Source organism: Lagenorhynchus albirostris, chromosome 3, assembly GCF_949774975.1.
Source record: "Lagenorhynchus albirostris chromosome 3, mLagAlb1.1, whole genome shotgun sequence".
Classification (NCBI taxonomy): Eukaryota; Metazoa; Chordata; class Mammalia; order Artiodactyla; family Delphinidae; genus Lagenorhynchus; species Lagenorhynchus albirostris.
Genome location: NC_083097.1, coordinates 142,722,851 through 142,740,510, shown reverse-complemented (window position 1 = coordinate 142,740,510; position 17,660 = coordinate 142,722,851). Strand labels below are relative to the sequence as shown.

The following is a 17,660-nucleotide window of genomic DNA, read 5'->3' as shown; positions in this document are numbered from 1 at the left end:
CAGGAGTGTTGGCAAGGGACAGGTAGGAGGTACGTCACCCCATCCTGTGGTCAGGAAAACACATAGCCTGAAGCCTGGCACATACTAGGTATTTCAATAAATGCCCTTCCTTCACCTTCTCTTCCGTGATTTGAGCTTCTGTGTCCCTAAGGAAAATATATCATTGATGTATTATATAGAAATTATGTTTTCAAGAAGAAATCAACATGTTTGTCACATGGTAAGAAACTGTCCAGGTCTCCAACACATCAGAGAATGTGTTAACCTAACCGTGATGAGATACTACTGAGTCAGAGAGCATTTCATTGTATGCCGTCTTCACAGAAAATATTCAACAGCAATTTGATGATAGGCTACAAAACCACATGTAGACATGGTCAGAGTTCAAGTTATGCTTAATTATGGGCTGTCAGTTACCAAGGGGGAAGTTCAAAATTCAACAGTTAACCAACACGCACACTAACCTCTTCCAGGAGAAGAAAAACATTTTTTAAACAGCATTTAACATTTGCTACAAAGCCCTGGAAAGAAGCCAGAGGAAAAGAAACAATTAAAAGATCATTTCAAGTGACAAATCTACTTGTCTGAGCAAACAGGAGGATGGGACTAGCATTTGGAATGTGTGGGTATCCCAAGGAGGCTGGCACTAAAAGATCACCACGGAGAGAAATGACTGAATCCTCATCCACGCGGACATTGGTGGAGGGCAGCTAGTGAGATGCTCAAGGAGAACAGGGCCTGGGTATGGTCCCACCCGTTTAACCCTGGCTGGGCTGGCAGGCTACAAGCAGAGCTTTGCAGACTGGAAGAGGAAACAGGAACTTCCAATGACGTTTGTCTTGCGTGCGTGGACTCAAAAGCCACATTGCCTGGGGTTCGCTGGGGCCTCATGAATAACCCAATCTCTCTGTGCCTCAGTCACATCATCCATAAGTTAAGCATCATCATAGTATCTACTGCATGCTGTTGTTCTGAGGATTGCATGGCTTCATAAATATAAATGCACTTAGAACTAGCCTGGACGCACAGTCAACACTATATGTGTTCACTACTATTACTTATGTCTATCCAAACGGAGATGCTTAGGAAATCTTTCATGAGCAGCACATCTGCAGATTATAGAAGAACACACACATACTGATCTATATTTCTGTGTCTGTAAAACCCATTAAAATTCTTGTCATTCTTTCCATGGGGTTACTGTTGATAAATTGGGTTCAGATAACTCAATTGTTAGCTGTGTCCAAGCCATCTAATTGAGTTTACACCATTATACCTGTGAATGAAAAATATTGCCTGCCGTATCAGTAAACAAAGGATGTTGCAGCCATCAAGCCATCACACTGTAGCCTCCCCATCCGTGAGCCGGGAGGGAACTCAGGATGGAGGCAGGACACCCCGCCATCTAGCAGTCAGCCAGGGCAGCCACACCTGACAGTGCACCCTGAGGAGACTCAGGATAAGAAGCACAGGATACTGGCCCCAGAAAGCTGAGGTGCATATCAAAGGAATGATTTCAGTGAGCCTAGGCTTTGCATCTTTCCATACACAGAAAAGCGCTAAATTCCTTGAGATATCTGGTTTTCCTTAATTAATAGTAATCTTTTGATGTTCCGACTATCAGGTCTTTGTTGCAAAAACTCCTATATACCCTGGCTCCCCCCTTGCCTTTTTGGAGCAGTCCCTCAGATTTATCTGAGATGTTGTGTCCCAGGCTTAAGTCCTCAGTTTTGCCCACTTAGTAAAACATAATTTGCAACTTTTAGGTTGTGCATTGTTTTCAGTCGGCATATCCTTGAAAGATAAATGCCTGTAGCAATATGCAATAATACACATGGAACCTTACATGCTAGAAAATTCGAAGGTCCCAGACCCTTCTTTTTATTCCCCATATTTCAGCTAGTTCTTAACTTCCAGTTCCCCAAGTACAACATATTATGGAGTATAATTATTATTCAAGCCCTTCATCCCTGGTCACTACCTTTTATGAATTCCAACCACATTAAAACCTGTACTGGATTATTTCCTTGGTGATGAAGAGGCAACATATAATCAAAGGCTTCTTTGGGTGTGGTTAGCTTTTCCTACCAAACTATTCTGTAAATTCTTTGAGGACAAAGAACAAACTCACATACCTTTGTGTCTATGACACAGACTGAGCCCATTCAGCACTGACACTTTATTACAGCTGCCCCACATAGCTCTGTACCTTGCATACTTTTATATTCCAAGCGCTAAGTATTTTTATATGCATCATCTCATTTCCCAATAATAATTTATTATTCCCACGTTGCAGATAAGGAAATCAATGCTTAGAAAACTAAAGTATAAGATCTGTGGAAAAGCTAGGATCCAAACACAGTTAGTTCACTCTCACCCCAGACCCTGAGGCTCAATATTCTAAACTGGACAATTTAGAGATTGTTACCACCATGATACCTCTTCTAATGGCATCTCCACCTCGTTCTCGCGCTATTGCTTAGTTTGGGGTGCCTCTTACTTTGCTTGAGGTTTTTTTTTTTTTCCGTACGCGTGCCTCTCACTGCTGTGGCCTCTCCCATTGCGGAGCACAGGCTCTGGACGCGCAGGCTCAGCGGCCATGGCTCACGGTCCCAGCCCCTCCGCAGCACGTGGGATCCTCCCGGACCGGGGCATGAACCCGTGTCCCCGGCATCGGCAGGCGGACTCTCAACCACTGTGCCACCAGGGAAGCCCTTTGCTTGAGTTTTGGTGGTAGCTCTCTAACTATACTCTCTGTGTCTCACTCGGCCTGTAGGGTAGGGGGAAATGGGGATTCTAGAAGATATTTGGGAAGAGTCTCAGGAAGGGAGTGGAGAGTTTGGGACACCAGCGATGAATTCAGTCCACTTCCCAGACGAGGCTGCCCTGGCCCAGAAGCTGCTCTCTCCACATTCCCTCATTCCACACACCTTTCCCAAGAGGTTCCTAAGTTCCAGCCACTTGACTAGGTTCCAGGGTTACTGAGAACAATAAGATGTAGGTGCAGTACTAAAAATCTCAGTCACAAGAAGGGACAGAGAAACGAAACTTAGGAGCAATGAGTGCCTAGGAGAAGGAGTGCTTTTTCCAGCAAGTTAGGGAATGTTCTGTGACTTTAAAAATACTAACCAGGGTCTTGAAGAACAGACCAGGACTCACTCTCAGAGTCAATAAACAACAGCATTTCTGAAGGCGAAAACGACTCTTACAAAGGCAAAGGGTACGGGGTGTCGGTTTGGTTGTCCATTCATTCAAGCAAAATTTTAGTAAACTCTTGTTGCCAGGCAATACGTACAACCCTGACATTATAATGGATGGAACATGTTCCCTGCCCTGGGAAGAGATCATGGTCCAAATGAGTAGATAAACGTGCAACATGCAAACTGAACAATTACAATGCAAGGGGATAAATGCTATAGTAGCGAATGGAACTAACAGTGGTAGGGTAACAAAGCATGGAATAAAAGCCAATTCTGGCAGAAGGAATTAGCAAAGGCTTGGATGAGGTGCTGCGAGCAGGACCTTGGTGTCAACATTCCTGGTGTTAGAAGGAACAGTGGCATTTTCCAGAAATGGTAGATGAGACCAGTGCCTCTCAAAGTGTGGTCTACAGACCAGCAGCATCAACATTACCTGTAAGCCCGTTGGAAAGGTAAACTTCTGAATCCATCCCCACTCCTACTGACTCAGAAGCTCTGAAGGTGAGCCCAGCAATCTGCGTTTAACAAGCCCTCCGGGATATTTGTGATTCAGGCTCAAGTTTAAGATTCCCCTGGGCCAGAACATAAAGGAAGAGGCAAGAGGAGGAAGGGAAATGACAAGAAATAACCTTCTATAGTAAACTGGGGCAGTTCATGATGGACCTTGTAAGCCATGTTGAGAAATACTTTTAACCTAATAGTTGCCTTTTTCTTAAGGATGGCACTGTGCCAAGTTTTTGCCCAGGTCATTTTATTCACCCTTCGGAGCAACTCCTTGTAATAGCACTGTATTTTTGCTCACGTAACACAGATTGACTTGGAAGCACAGGAATTCTCTGCAAAAGTAATAATTGTACGCAGCATCACACATTGGAGCCTTCAGTATTTACTTTGCTAAAATGCCTTCTGTGGAGAGAGACCCTGTGCAACGGGGCCTCTGGTGAGGTTGCTGAGATGCTAGAAGGTTCCGAGTAGATCCATGGTCCTACTGGTGTTTCCAGCCTCCAGTGACTGGAATGATTGCATGGACAGCATTCATATTTTGATGACAAGGTCAACTGCCAAAAAGGCACCTCATGGAGGAGTTTGGAATATACCACTGCTTTGTTGAATAAAAAAAACACTAAAATGACTATTTTAACGTGTTCACACCATCCAACATTTCATTCCAGCATTAATGCAAGTGAACGTGAGCAGCTCTGAGACCAGAGGCTCATTAAAGTAATTATTCATTAGTGGATATTTTTTTTCTTTTTTCTTCCTGCTTTTTTTTTTTTTTTAAACTTGTACTCTAAAGGCAGGCCTTTCCTTTTCAAGACCATTACTTTTCAACCCATTTAATGTTTCCTTGTAGGGTCACAATGTTAATTTTAAGGTTCTGTTCTAATGGCTTTCTAAATGACACTTTCATTGTGGTGAAATGAATGTATCAAGTCACTCTTGCAGGTACAGATGTACTACTGACTCATAGTTAGAAGGGTATGAAAATTTCCAAACTATTAATTTCAAAATGTATTAATAACCTGCATACTTAAAGAAAGTGAATAAAAGCAGTGCTGTTTTTCACTAAAGCTATTTGGTGTTGGGAAAGCTGCAAATAAATTGCTTTTTGAATCTCCTATACACAATTGCTTTTGCTCATTTTTGAAAACCCTGACTTCTCATTGAGAGCTGAGTTTTTAAAAGGGACCATTTTGTAGGAAGTACAAATTTGGGAAATATTTCTGCTTCTGCTAAACTAACCAAATACTTATTCTTGGCCCAAATCAAAATTATTTGTCATTCTTGGCCAAAGATGCCTTTCTGGTGGCTACATACGACGCTGCTTGGGAAGGAAGCTTCACGTACTGAGGCAGTTTTCAATTAGGTGTAAGGCAGGTGAAGAAAACGCACCTGTGAATTCACTTCTGTGTCTAGTGAATTCGTGGTTCCCCTACAAATGCACTGATTTTAGTGACTATCAAAATAACTATGCATGAAAATATAAGTCTAAAGAATAGAACAGTCTGGAGCCATAACCGTGCACAGAAGTTGATCTTAGGCACGTAGTTAGCCCAGTGTGCCAGGGAAACATGGCTGCCTGAAATCTTCCTTCACTGAACAACTGACATTTATTTTTTTAATTGAAGTATAGTTGATTTACAATGGTGTATCAAAACTGAAATTTAAAATGAAAATCTTTGGGGTGTTCTTTGATGCAGTTTTTTAAGGTAAAATAAAATGGATATGGTCTAGCTTAGAAATTAAACCAACAAAAAGTTATAATTTGCAATACATTCCAAGCAATTCTATAAGGTGATGCCATTACACCTGTATTTGTTTTTATTATTAATTATTATGCCGTCAGCATTCTTACTGTTAGAGATGAATGAGTTTCTGTTTTTTTTTCTTTGTTTGCAGTTTTCTAGTTTATAATTCTTCCATCTTAAATCAGTAAAGACGGATGAGCAATCGGGGAAATACACACCGTGTGTTTTTTCTGGTTTTATTTACATCGTTTAACATAAAAGATGAAATTAACATCGAGAATATTTAAAGGGAGGAAAGAAGTCACAAAAGGTCAAGCTGAGAGAAGCTGAGAGAAACATATGACAATAGAGAGGATAGCCTAACCATTTGCTGAAAAATGGAGAAGAATCTGGAAGTTGGAGAGGGAGGATGTAGGAGCAGTTTTGTGCCAGCTGGTAGATACTTCCTTCTTCCCCAGTGGCTGCCGCCCTGAAATATGCCTGATCATCTATTTATATCGCTCCCCTCCCCAAACCCACGCTCATATCCTCATATCTATGTCCCGCTTTGCCATATTTTAGGACTGGCTCAAGTTCTCTATCTATAGAAGTTAGAATTCTCAGCTGCTCTGAATGTGCGTATGACATTTTGGAGGACGCTTCAAACCCAATTAACTATGGTGCCTGATATCTTATCTTCAAGCCATGAGAAGTCTGGGGGCGGGAAAAATACAGGTCAAGATAAAGTACACATTCATGAGGCTGAGCCTCCCTGTTGGCGCACATACTTTTAACTACAAATGCATTCGATCCCATGAACTCTTTGTGTAGGGTTTGAGAGAGAGGATTCCGGAGCCAGACTGCCTGACTGAACCTTCCTCTGTCCCTTCCTAGCAGTGTGACCTGGGGCAAGTGACTTACCTTTTACTGAGACTTTTAAGTAGTGTTAATAATTCCTACTGGAAGAAATCAGAATTAATTTAGAAGTCACGTGTAAAAGACCTAGGGTAGTGCTTAGTACAGAGTTGGTACCTAATCCATACTAATTATCATCCAACAGTACAAAGCAAGCTGCATTCTTAATATTATAATCATCAATGAATAGTTCTGTATATTTATGTATATGCACATATGTGTACAGATAAAATCATGAGTCAGCTTAAGAAAAATCAGAGAGGATATGGCGACTAACTCCAAGAAAAGTACAGGGAAAAGAATTGTACAAAAGTATCTTGTTAAATAGGCTCCATAATGCTTTGTTAGAATCAAATAGATTTAGGGTCTTCTCCTGCCAGCCACACAGCATCAAAGCCACAAATTCTGCTCCTGAGTGGGTCTTGCCCAAACCTTAGACATTCAGTTCCTTCTGGAACAGGCCACAGCTGTACCTGAACTTTGGGTTTGCAGCACACAACAGAGTCAGTGATTACTGGCTTGCTCACCAGGCTGTAACTCTGTGAGACAAAATGGTTGTGAAATTCCTCATCTTTCAACCCATTTTTGTCTTTGGCATCTCAGTGTCACACTCTCGCTCCTCCCCAGGTCCATTCACCACGGCTCTACCTACATCCTGGAACAGTGGTTCTCACACTTTAGGGTACATCAGAATCATCCAGAGGACCTGTTTAAACATAGATGGTTGGATATCAACCTGAAGTTTCTGATTCCACCCAACAGGAACCTGCATTTCTAACCAGTTTGTAGGTGATGCCACTATTGCTGTTCCAGGAACCACCCTGGAAACTGTCCTGAAAGCTGATTGGATGCCTAGTCCTGCTGTGGAAACACCGTACATTTTTCAAAGCAGCACCAAAGAGTTTTAACCAAATGCAGATGTCTATGATAAAGTCACATCATTTGAAGCACTATCTAATCATTATAGGACAATTTTTTTTTGCTTTTTTTTTTTCACATTTAGTGATTTTCGATTCTAAAAATAATGAAATAACAATAACACTAGAAATTGCATGTGTAGCTGATGGAGAAACCAGCTGTCATTTATTGAACACTGGCTATTGGCAAGACATTGCCCAGGACCTTGACATTGGCGACTCTCTCATATGCAGATGTTCATGCACTACCACTATTAGAAGCTCCCTGGGATAGGAAATGGAATCTTTTTAACCCTCACAGCATCTAGCACCGTTCTCTGCTCCTAACAGATGTTCAGGAAAGTTTTACCAAAGGAAGGAGTGAATGGCATATCAGAAATCAAAAATAAAGCAACAATGCCCATTTCTATAAGCCACACAAGAACATTATGCGGGAGGCAACCATCTAGGAGAGACGCATGTGTTGGATGCCTATCTTGGGCAAGGATTTATATAAAGTCATATTTGTATCAATTTTGACCTGCAATTTAGGAGAGGAAGTAAGGCGAGTACGTAAATAATTATATCCCAAGATGGACATAAAATAGCACAACACAGATAAATTGCTATGGGGGTCATAGCTTAATGTTAGGGAGATGGACCCAGGATGGTACATCACAACATCTCTTTCTATCCTCATGAAAACGTTATGGTTTTTATTTCTTGGAATCCTAGAATTTTAAAGATGAGAGGTACCCTCAAAATAAACTTTTGCCGAAGCATTTTGTTTATAGATGAGGAATCTGAGGTCCTGTGAAAAGTTAAGAGCCCAAGATGACAAAGTGAATCTTAGAAAATCCACATTGCTCCACTCCCAGACAGGTGGTATTCCTAGCCAGACAAAAGTGATGGCATCTGAAGCTATTTTCCATAGAGACACCACTGGTCTACATTACATATGAAGGCCTGAAAATACATATTTACAGTGATTAAAATTAAAAAAAAAATTTTTTTGACTAATTCAGGGCTCAAACCAGATTTTTTTTAGAATTACATGATCTAACAAATCTACCTGTCTCAATATTTTTAGAAAATTCATTACTGATGAGTTAAAAGCTCTGGAAGGCGGCATAACTTGTTCTAGAAATAAATATAATTTTTCTTTTTCCATACTTTTGGAAGAATCATTTCCTTTCTGCATATACCTGCATATACCTTGATATAGAATTTAAGATTCATGTGTCTTCTTTTGAGGAAGAAAAAAAATACACTGGGAGATTACAAAATGCAATATTTTTGGAGCTTAGTTAAATAGATATCATTTTAGAGTAGAATATGAGGCATGCTTTTAGAGTGGGTTTTCCTGTACACATCCAGGTACACCCAGGTGTATATGCCCAGGAGATGCACTGAAAAAGGATCTCAATGTCCGTTTATTCTGGACCTCTCCCTTATGAGTTACAACACTGGATAATTGTAACTCAAAATAGGCTTTGAGATCATGGGTCAACGAGAGAGAAGAAAACAACCAGAATCTGGCCTGTTCCTGGAAAGAATCTCGTCGGAGCAAAGGCCTCAAACCAAAAGACAAATATTTTCTATGAAGTAGATGAACAAATGGTTTTGCAGGATAATTAAATCATTCCTTCTTGGGCTTCCCTGGCGGCGCAGTGGTTGAGAGTCCGCCTGCCGATGCAGGGGACACGGGTTTGTGCCCCAGTCTGGGAAGATCCCACATGCCGCAGAGTGGCTGGGCCCGTGAGCCATGGCCGCTGAGCCTGCGTGTCCGGAGCCTGTACTCCGCAACGGGAGAGACTACAACAGTGAGGGGTCCGCGTACCGCAAAAAAAATAAAATAAAAAAAATTATTCCTTCTTCACTTCTTCCTCGGGTATTACTTTGCACATCAATATAAATTTCTGCTAAGTTGCTGAGAAACATTCTAGGTACAGCCCACACCTTTATACATCCAGGTCAGAAACACCACTTGAGGTCCATGAAATCCTGTAAAACGAGACCCACCTTTTAGGATGAGAACTGGCTCTGGGAATAGGCATATCTTGATGATTTGAGGGGCACACAAAGTCCTTGACTTCCCCCAGGTGTATTACTTTTAATTAGCTACACTGTTGACCACCAAATCTACTTGGCTTCCTAATTCTGCCATTAGTCATTCCTCTGAGTTAGGTATTAACCATCAAAGGTCGCCATTAAAGTGTATACATGCTACACTGAAGGGGGGTTTGGACCATTAACATCCATTTACACATTTGCCTGGATTTATTAGGCTCATAAGCTGTCACTTGAGAGCACAGCCTATAAGGAACAGAATGCACAGAACAGGTAAATCAGCCTGGGGCGGGTGAGAGTGGGGAAGAGAGGGAGGAAAGGAAAAGGACAATGCAGTTGATGGAATATATGCAAACGTCCGATGGGGCAGTCTGAAAGCTGGCCACTATAAACCCTAGCAGAAAATATTTAGAAAAAATTGCCAAATAAAAGTCAATACGCTTAGCATATCACTCAAGCACATGAGGCTGGAAAGATTCACTTCATTTTATTTGTTACTTATAATTAGTAAGGTACTTACATAAATTGGGACCCCAGGGCTCAAAAATTGAAAATTCTACTGATGCTTTACCACAGCTTGGATTTAAACCGTAGATTTATTTATAAATTAAGGTGCACAGAAAGTATCCATTAGGTTGAATACAAGACCACGGGAAGAAATCTGAAATCAAGTAATCTAATCTCTCTGCCTCATTTTATCCATCTGGAAAAAAAAAATAGCTATAGCTGTTTCCTACCAATTCTCACAGGGTTGGTAAAGATTTAAATGAGCTTCACAATCTTTTTTGAGATTCTCTAGAAGCTGCTTCCAATATATCAAAGTATTTAAACTGTGTTCCCCTTTGTATAAATTCAAAGTACTTGTCAGCACCCCATGAATGTTTTACTAAGGTCACTTGAAGGAAACACACTTATTCCAGGTTGCTATTTTCCACTCTAATCTATACAGAGCAGTTTTTGATCCTATCAGCTGTTTGATCTTGGCAGTTATAATCAAGGAGTTTCCTATAAAAAGAAAGAAAGAGTTATATACTCGTGGAGACTTTCAAAAGCACAATACACTAAGAAGCTGGAGACCGAGGGGCTAGTCCCTCGTTTTTCTACTGCCTGGGGCCACTGAGAAAGACCCAAGACTCTTTGCCCTGAGAGATGGGGAAACATAACCTGGACGCTGCCTGACTCTCCCATCTTGCCAGGTCCTACTGTCCCACTCATGGTGCTCTGGCCCTGCAGGCTTTCTTTCTGTTCCTCAAACACTCAAGCTCCTTTCAGCTTAGTGTCTCCACTCGCTCTCCATACTGCCTGGTGTTTACTTTGTCAGATCTTGGCCCCAATGGCTCTTGCTTCTCATTCAAGTCTCAGCTAAAAAGTCCGCCTTTCTGAGAAAACTCTCTTGACCGGCCACCCCACTGCCATGTTTTACTTGTTTCCCATCACCGTGCCCAAGCTTCCATAATCTTCAACTGCCATCTGATGGTACCTTCCTTGTTCACTTATTTATTACCCACCTCCCACTGAAAGATGGTCTCCATGAAAGCAGGGACCTTGTCTGAATTATTAAAACCTAGAAATATAACAATAAAAACAAGAACACAAGAAAAGGTGGTCTGTACACACAGTCACCCTAGGCAAATATGATAAAGAAATGAATGAAGTATCTCAGCACTGGAAGCCCTGTGATATGGTTTTCTTTGTAGCCATGCTCCTAACTAGATTGGTGACCTTTGTCAAGTCCATTAATACTATGGGGTTGGTATCTTTATCCTAGAAACGGATATATGACGCATATGTGCTTCTGCTGCACCCATGTTGGTCATCTTTAGTTGATCTTGTCACACTTCCACCAAGCCATATGGGACTCATATTCTTTGTCAACACAGCACTCCAAGCAGCCACTATTAAGACTTTGCTGATGGCATTCGAGATAAAAACTTTTCTGCCACTACATCATTAGAAGATTTCTAGTGATCCTTTCAGGCACTGCTCAAATATCTATGGTTTAAGAAAAGGGTCAAAGAAAATCATAATCTTACCAAAAGTTCCAAAATTTTGGTCCAAGCCCCGGGACCTAGAAAGAGGGCAACAAGAAGTACCAGGAAGGAATCTAAGTTCACAATGTTCTAAGGTGGCATGAATGTCTCATAAAGACAACTCCTGATGACTAATTATGTATTTTTCCTCCTCTTCTCAAGGTCTGGAAAGGCCAAATAAGACGTTACAACATTGTGAGAAACAGTAAGCCTCCTTTTCATACTTTTTCCTCAATTCAAATCCCACTCCAGGAAAAGGGTCAATATGATTTTGTTGGCATCCTGCTGGTAGCCATTTCCATATCCATCTCTACTTCCTCACTGCTCTCAAGGTGATGAGGTTCAAGGCTCCTCATCTTTCAGTGGCACCTCACCAAGTTGGGCTTCCTGCCTTTTCTAGTCTGGCCTTCTCCCAGACTTTCCTCCACACAGCAGGAGACTGTAGTTTATCCATGAAAATCCCTACCTCTTTGTCCATACCACTCCCCAAATGAAAATGTTCCAGTGGCTTCCTTTCTCTTTCAAGGCAGTGCCTACACTCTTTACCCTGAGCTGCAGAGCCCTTCCTGACCTAGCCATGCCATGGCATTTACCTCCCTTCTTACCATGCTCCTTGCCAGGCTCCAAGGCTCACTTGTTTTTCTCTGTGTGCAGTGCTTCCTGCCCCATCCCAGCCATCCTGACTCACCTAGAACACTGTTCACACACCACTTCCCCTGCAGGTCTTCTCTGCCTTCAAGCCCCTTGTCCAGGTTGAGATGAGTCTCTCAATGGAAACCTCTATTACACTGTGTCTCTACTTATGACATCACTTGTCACATTATCTTATATTTCACTTTCCCTCCTCCACCAGTTCTTAGAGAACAGCAGTGCTGACTGCTATTGCTGCCTTCTCTGTGGCTATCACAGTGGGCTCCAGGTGTTCAATAAACAGGAACTCAAAAGTACATTTTACAAATGTGACCTATTTCCTGTTTTGGGGACCAGCCTGTCTCTGATGGGTTTTTTGGCTGTTGTTGTAATAAGTCACCAACACTTTGCAGAGTGCTCACTACATATTATACACTCGTTATGCATCTTAAATACTTAAATAGATTATTTTCATGTAAAAAACACATCCATTATGTGCCAGGCAATTTCCTACATATTTTAAAAACATTAACTGATTTTATCTGTATTTGAGCTAGGTCCTATTCATTTCCTCATTTAACAGATTAGGAAACTGAGGCAGACAGAGACCAAGAAATTTGCACAGGGTGACAAGGTTAATGGGGGCAGGGGGGGGAGCAGTGGGCAGGGATGTGTGACCAGGTGGCTTTTGGAATAGATGCATGTGTGCATGCGTTCTCTGATGATTGTATTAGGTGGACCCAATGATTAGAATAAGGCAACTCCTTGTCAGCACGTTCTACCTTCACAATCAAAAAGCCTTTCTTTTCTTATAATACTATCTCAAGTCCTTCTCCAGAATAAACAGTGAAGGATGAGAACTCCTTGAGAAAGGCTGAAAGGAGACAAAGCAAAATACACAGAGCTCTGTACAGCCCTTGCTAGGCAGCACCTGCTCCCTCCCTCCCCCTTCACTTGTGATATATTGGCACATAAGCACATTGATACTCATGAGAGAAATTACAGTCATCAAGGTTATCTCCCTAAGAAGCAACTCTCTTTCTTTATTAATATGCTTCAGATTGTGCAACACTACAAAGCCCAAAATAAGTTTTCTTTGATCAATAAATTGTAGGCTGGGAAAGAAAATACTAATTTTCCATTTCTTTGAGACCCAGCACTAATATATAACAGAGCTTTCCAAAAGGGTTCTCAGAAACCTGATATAGAATTATCTGAAATTACACTCAACCATCCCTACAAGATCATTCTGTTCTCTGCCACTTTAGAGAGGTGTCTTCCGTACTTGGCAGGCAAATTTTTCTAAAAAAATCTTTGTATATAGATATATTTTTCTATTTAAGTGTAAGCTGGGCAAAGAAAGGATCCTACATCTTCAAGTCAGTCCCTAAGAGAAAGATTGTTGAACTTTCTTTTCCCTGTCAATTTTGGGCTTTAAAACATGCCCCTTTCACTTCCAGGAGGAACTTTTGTTTTGTTTTGGTTTTTGTTTTTTGCGGTACGCGGGCCTCTCACTGCTGTGGCCTCTCCTGCCGTGGAGCACAGGCTCCAGACGCGCAGGCCCAGCGGCCATGGCCCACGGGCCCAGCCACCCCGCGGCACACAGAACCCCCTCGGACCGGGACACGAACCCGCGCCCACCGCACCGGCAGGCGGACTGCCAACCACTGCGCCACCAGGGAAGCCCAACTTTCTTTTTAATCCAATATAGAAAGGAATATCAAACCTTGCCTTCCATGCAATAAAATGTATATGATGTCAAACAGCCTACAAACTGGAAGAATGCTAGGAATAAACAGGAATAGTCATGAAAAAATAACAGCAACTCTACTTGGAGGCACATTTAATCCCATATTGAATCAGAGGCAATGCCTCACAGTAGAAGGAGAAATGGATAGATACTTAGTCCTTGGATCAGAGTTGTGATGCTAGTTTTGCCAAGGGTTTTGGTGACTTATTTAAACTCTCAAGGTTTGCTTGGTTGCCTAATATGTAAAACAGGGGTTCTCAACCGGGGACAGTTTTATCCCCTCAGGGACTTTTAGCAATTCCAGATACATTATTTTTGTTGTTACAACTGGAGAATCGGGAGAGGGACGTTACTGGCATCTAGTGGGTAAAGGCCAGGGAAGTTGCCAAGCATCCTACAAGGCGTGGGACAACCCCTCTTCCCCCCAACAAAAAATTATCTGACCAGTATTGAGAAAACCTGTTATCTGACCAGTATTGAGAAAACCTGCTGCAAGAATAAAGTAGAATTAGACAAACATTTAGGATCCTATCATTTTTTGGTGGTTTTTGTGATTCTAAGAGGTATGGTCCAAATACAGACCCATTTCTTTCTAATGTCCACAAGCATCAGGGATCTGGACTTTCATCATGTTTTCTTCTACGTTTTTGTTTAGGGTCCCTCATTTCTATGAGGAAAGATCACAGAGATAAACCTGAAAAGTTTATCAGCTAAAACTGATTCTGTGAATCATTCAACAAATACTTATAGGGGGCCTTCTATGTCCCAATCCATGACACAATTATGATCAACTGATGCATTGCTTAACAGTATCCCTGAGTTCCAATGCATAGCATCTTTAACATGGATTCAGTGGGTTAAATTCCTTAGGTTCCATGAATTGTGTATTGAATAGTGACATTCACTACCATGCCTACTTACAACCATCATCAAATAAAACATTCTGCTGGTAAACCTTAAATACTTAATTTCAAAGATAAGAGAGTCTGATTGTTTTTACAAATACATATTTTCATGTGAAATTAGTTATGATACACTAAGTCAAGCTAATTGAAAGTAAAGTCAAGTAAAATCAAGCTAATTGAAAGGCCAGACTAATGAAAAGAAATTTGTGAATTAGAAAATGTCTAAAGGAAAGAGTTTGGGGCTCTTTTACATTTCCAAAGCACTTTTTACTATTAAAATAACATGCTTCTCTATATATCTCAAATCTTTAAATCAGTCCTGCAATAAGTGTGTCGTACTTATTATCTTACCCGTTTCATAGGTGAGGAAATGGAGGTTCAGAGACAGGGTACCCTGAACCAAGCTACCAAAATATTGGAGTGAAGGAATATGTTAATGAATAAACTAATGATTTATAACTACTGTATCACATCCCCAGCTCAAGTGATGGACCATGGCAATCCTGTGGCTACAAATCCCTAGCTGCTGTCCATCAGATCCACAACACATTTGCAGAGTCCTTGCTTTTCCTGGAATGTTCCCAGCCAGTGACTGCAAAGACCTCCTCTTGTAGGACACAGGGCTTCAAGAGATGACTTAAAGGGTCGGGGAAGGGATAGTTAGGGAGTTTGGGACTGACATATACACATTACCATATTTAAAATGGATAACCAACAAGCGCAGGGAACTCTGCCCAATATATGTAACAACCTAAATAGGAAAAGAGTTTGAAAAAGAATAGATACCTGTATATGTATAACTGAATTGCTTTGCCGTACATCTGAAACTAACACAACATTGTTCATCAACTCTGCTCCAATGTAAAATAAAAAGTTAAAAAAAAAAGGAAGGGCTTCCCTGGTGGCACAGCAGTTGAGAGTCTGCCTGCCGATGCAGGGGACACAGATTCGTACCCTGGTCCGGGAGGATCCCACATGCCACGGAGCGGCTGGGCCCGTGAGCCATGGCTGCTGAGCCTGTGCGTACAGGGCCCGTGTTCCGCAACGGGAGAGGCCACAACAGTGAGAGGCCCGCGTACCGCAAAAAAAAAAAAAGAAAATTAAAAAAAATTTTAAAAAAGGAGATGACTTTAGCACAAGGGCTTTGCATCAAACTGCCCCCAACTTTTTTAGAACTGTGCTGCAGTCTGAGACTTTCCTGCTCAATCTGTCTTCCTTCTGCCCCTTCCTTACAGGTGTCAGACCTACATTATGGTCTGAAAGCTCTCCCTGCCACTCCTGCTCCTTCCCCTTTATCCTTCACAGATATTTCCCTCCATTCATCTCCTGCACGCGTAATTCCATCACAGCATCTGTTACTCGAAGGATCTGAGCTAACACAGGCCTTTTCTGCCTCACGTAGGAACAAGCACTATCAGAGAGACCTTCCTACGTGCCAGGCGATGTGCGAATTGCTTTATAAGTATCTCATTTCATTTTCAAAACAACTCTATCTGGTGTGCATGTATTATTATTCCAATTTTATAACTGCAGGACTGTCTCAAGATCTCTCAGCTATTTCCTGGCAAACGTAGGCTTCAATGTAGGTCGTATGACTCTGTAGACCCAAGTTCTCTTAACCATGATGCTAAACTTCCTTGACCAGTTTTATTTATCATAGGTAAACATTACCACTAAAGCATGTTTAATGCATTCCCTAATTAAAATTCTTTTTTCAACATTGCTTATGCTGTTTTTTCTTACACTATAATTTATTTTCTATTTTTAAACTTATTTTTAGATTCCCAAATAATACATGAATGTGTTCTTATTCTAACAGCATCTAACAATACAGAGGCAGAAATACTATTTATAACCAACTAACTACAGATCGTAGCTTTTGAGGAGGTAAATTTCCATGAATAGTTCCCTCTCTGAATTATTATTTATTCCAAGTGAGTCAAGGGCAGTGATATTGGAACCTACAGTTTGAATCCTGGTCTTCAGCTCTGAATAAACCATGGGGACTTGAGGGGCCATGGGTGCCCTAAATTTTGAGGAGAGACTCCAGGGAAAAATGCAGTGCTTATTATTACGAACAGAACCATATAACTGCAGTGAAGAGTCTATCTTTTAAAGTAGATAAAATGTCAATGTAGGTGCCCTCAGATTTTTTTGAAAGTCAAAGTGGAAGTTGTTCACCTCTGAGAAGTCATTTTATAGACTCTGAGATTAGCCAGCCTCCTGAATTAGACTCCCCCAACCAGCCCAGGTAGCCTTACTCCTCCAGAGTCTCCTCTCTGTGATCTTGCCTTTCTTGTGCAAATTCAACTTTGGTCACCTACACGAACTCTTCTTTAACAAAAGTTACTCATTTTTAAGTGTGTGATCTTGGATCTCAGCTTCAAGGTCTTCCTAGAGTTTAGCCCGAGATGACTTTGTTATTTGCAAATCCTGGTTGACTCCTGTCCTCTCTCGCTTGATGCTAATGCCCTTTCCTTCTCATTCAAAGTTTCAGAATCTCTTCTCTCAGCAAACAGAGAAGGCACGGATGAGACTGAATTGCCTTCTGGAGTGCCACATTTCAACTTGATCTTTTCACTCCCTCTGTCAAATTCAAATGTCACTCCACTATTCCTGTGTATGGGGAGGATTCTAATGTACACCTCTTCAGCTTCTTTCAAAACGGCTTCAGTTTCTCTGAAGTCAAAGGCCTTTTCAACCTCTGGAAATTATCTATGGAATCCATTAACATGGTTAGTACACAATACACACCCTGTTGAAGGTTCACGAGAAAAGAGAGAAGGAAAAATTTTTAAAAAAGAAGAAAGAAGGCAAATAGAGGTTTAATTTTAAAGGAGCAAAAGAAAAAAGAAATAAGATTTTATGTGAAATTTTTTCATGACAAATTCTAAGTTATATGAGTAAGACCTCTGAATGTGTGTCCCTTCCTTGCAGAGGTAAACTCTCAACAGTTAATTTTAACTGGTACCTTCTCTAGCAAACACTCATAATTATTTTCTTAATAGTACAAGTGGAAAGTTCAGTCAATTTTAC

General features: G+C 41.2%; 1 protein-coding gene across 1 annotated transcript in view; it reads right to left on the bottom strand.

The window, feature by feature from the left end:
* Positions 1 to 12,128, bottom strand: part of TENM2 (teneurin transmembrane protein 2) — a 1,157,329-nt gene extending 1,145,201 nt beyond the window's left edge. The window contains 2 exon segments of the mRNA XM_060144169.1: positions 11,343 to 11,377; positions 12,028 to 12,128. The gene's annotated coding sequence lies outside the window, so the exon portion shown is untranslated.
* Between the last annotated feature and the right edge of the window lie 5,532 nt (positions 12,129 to 17,660).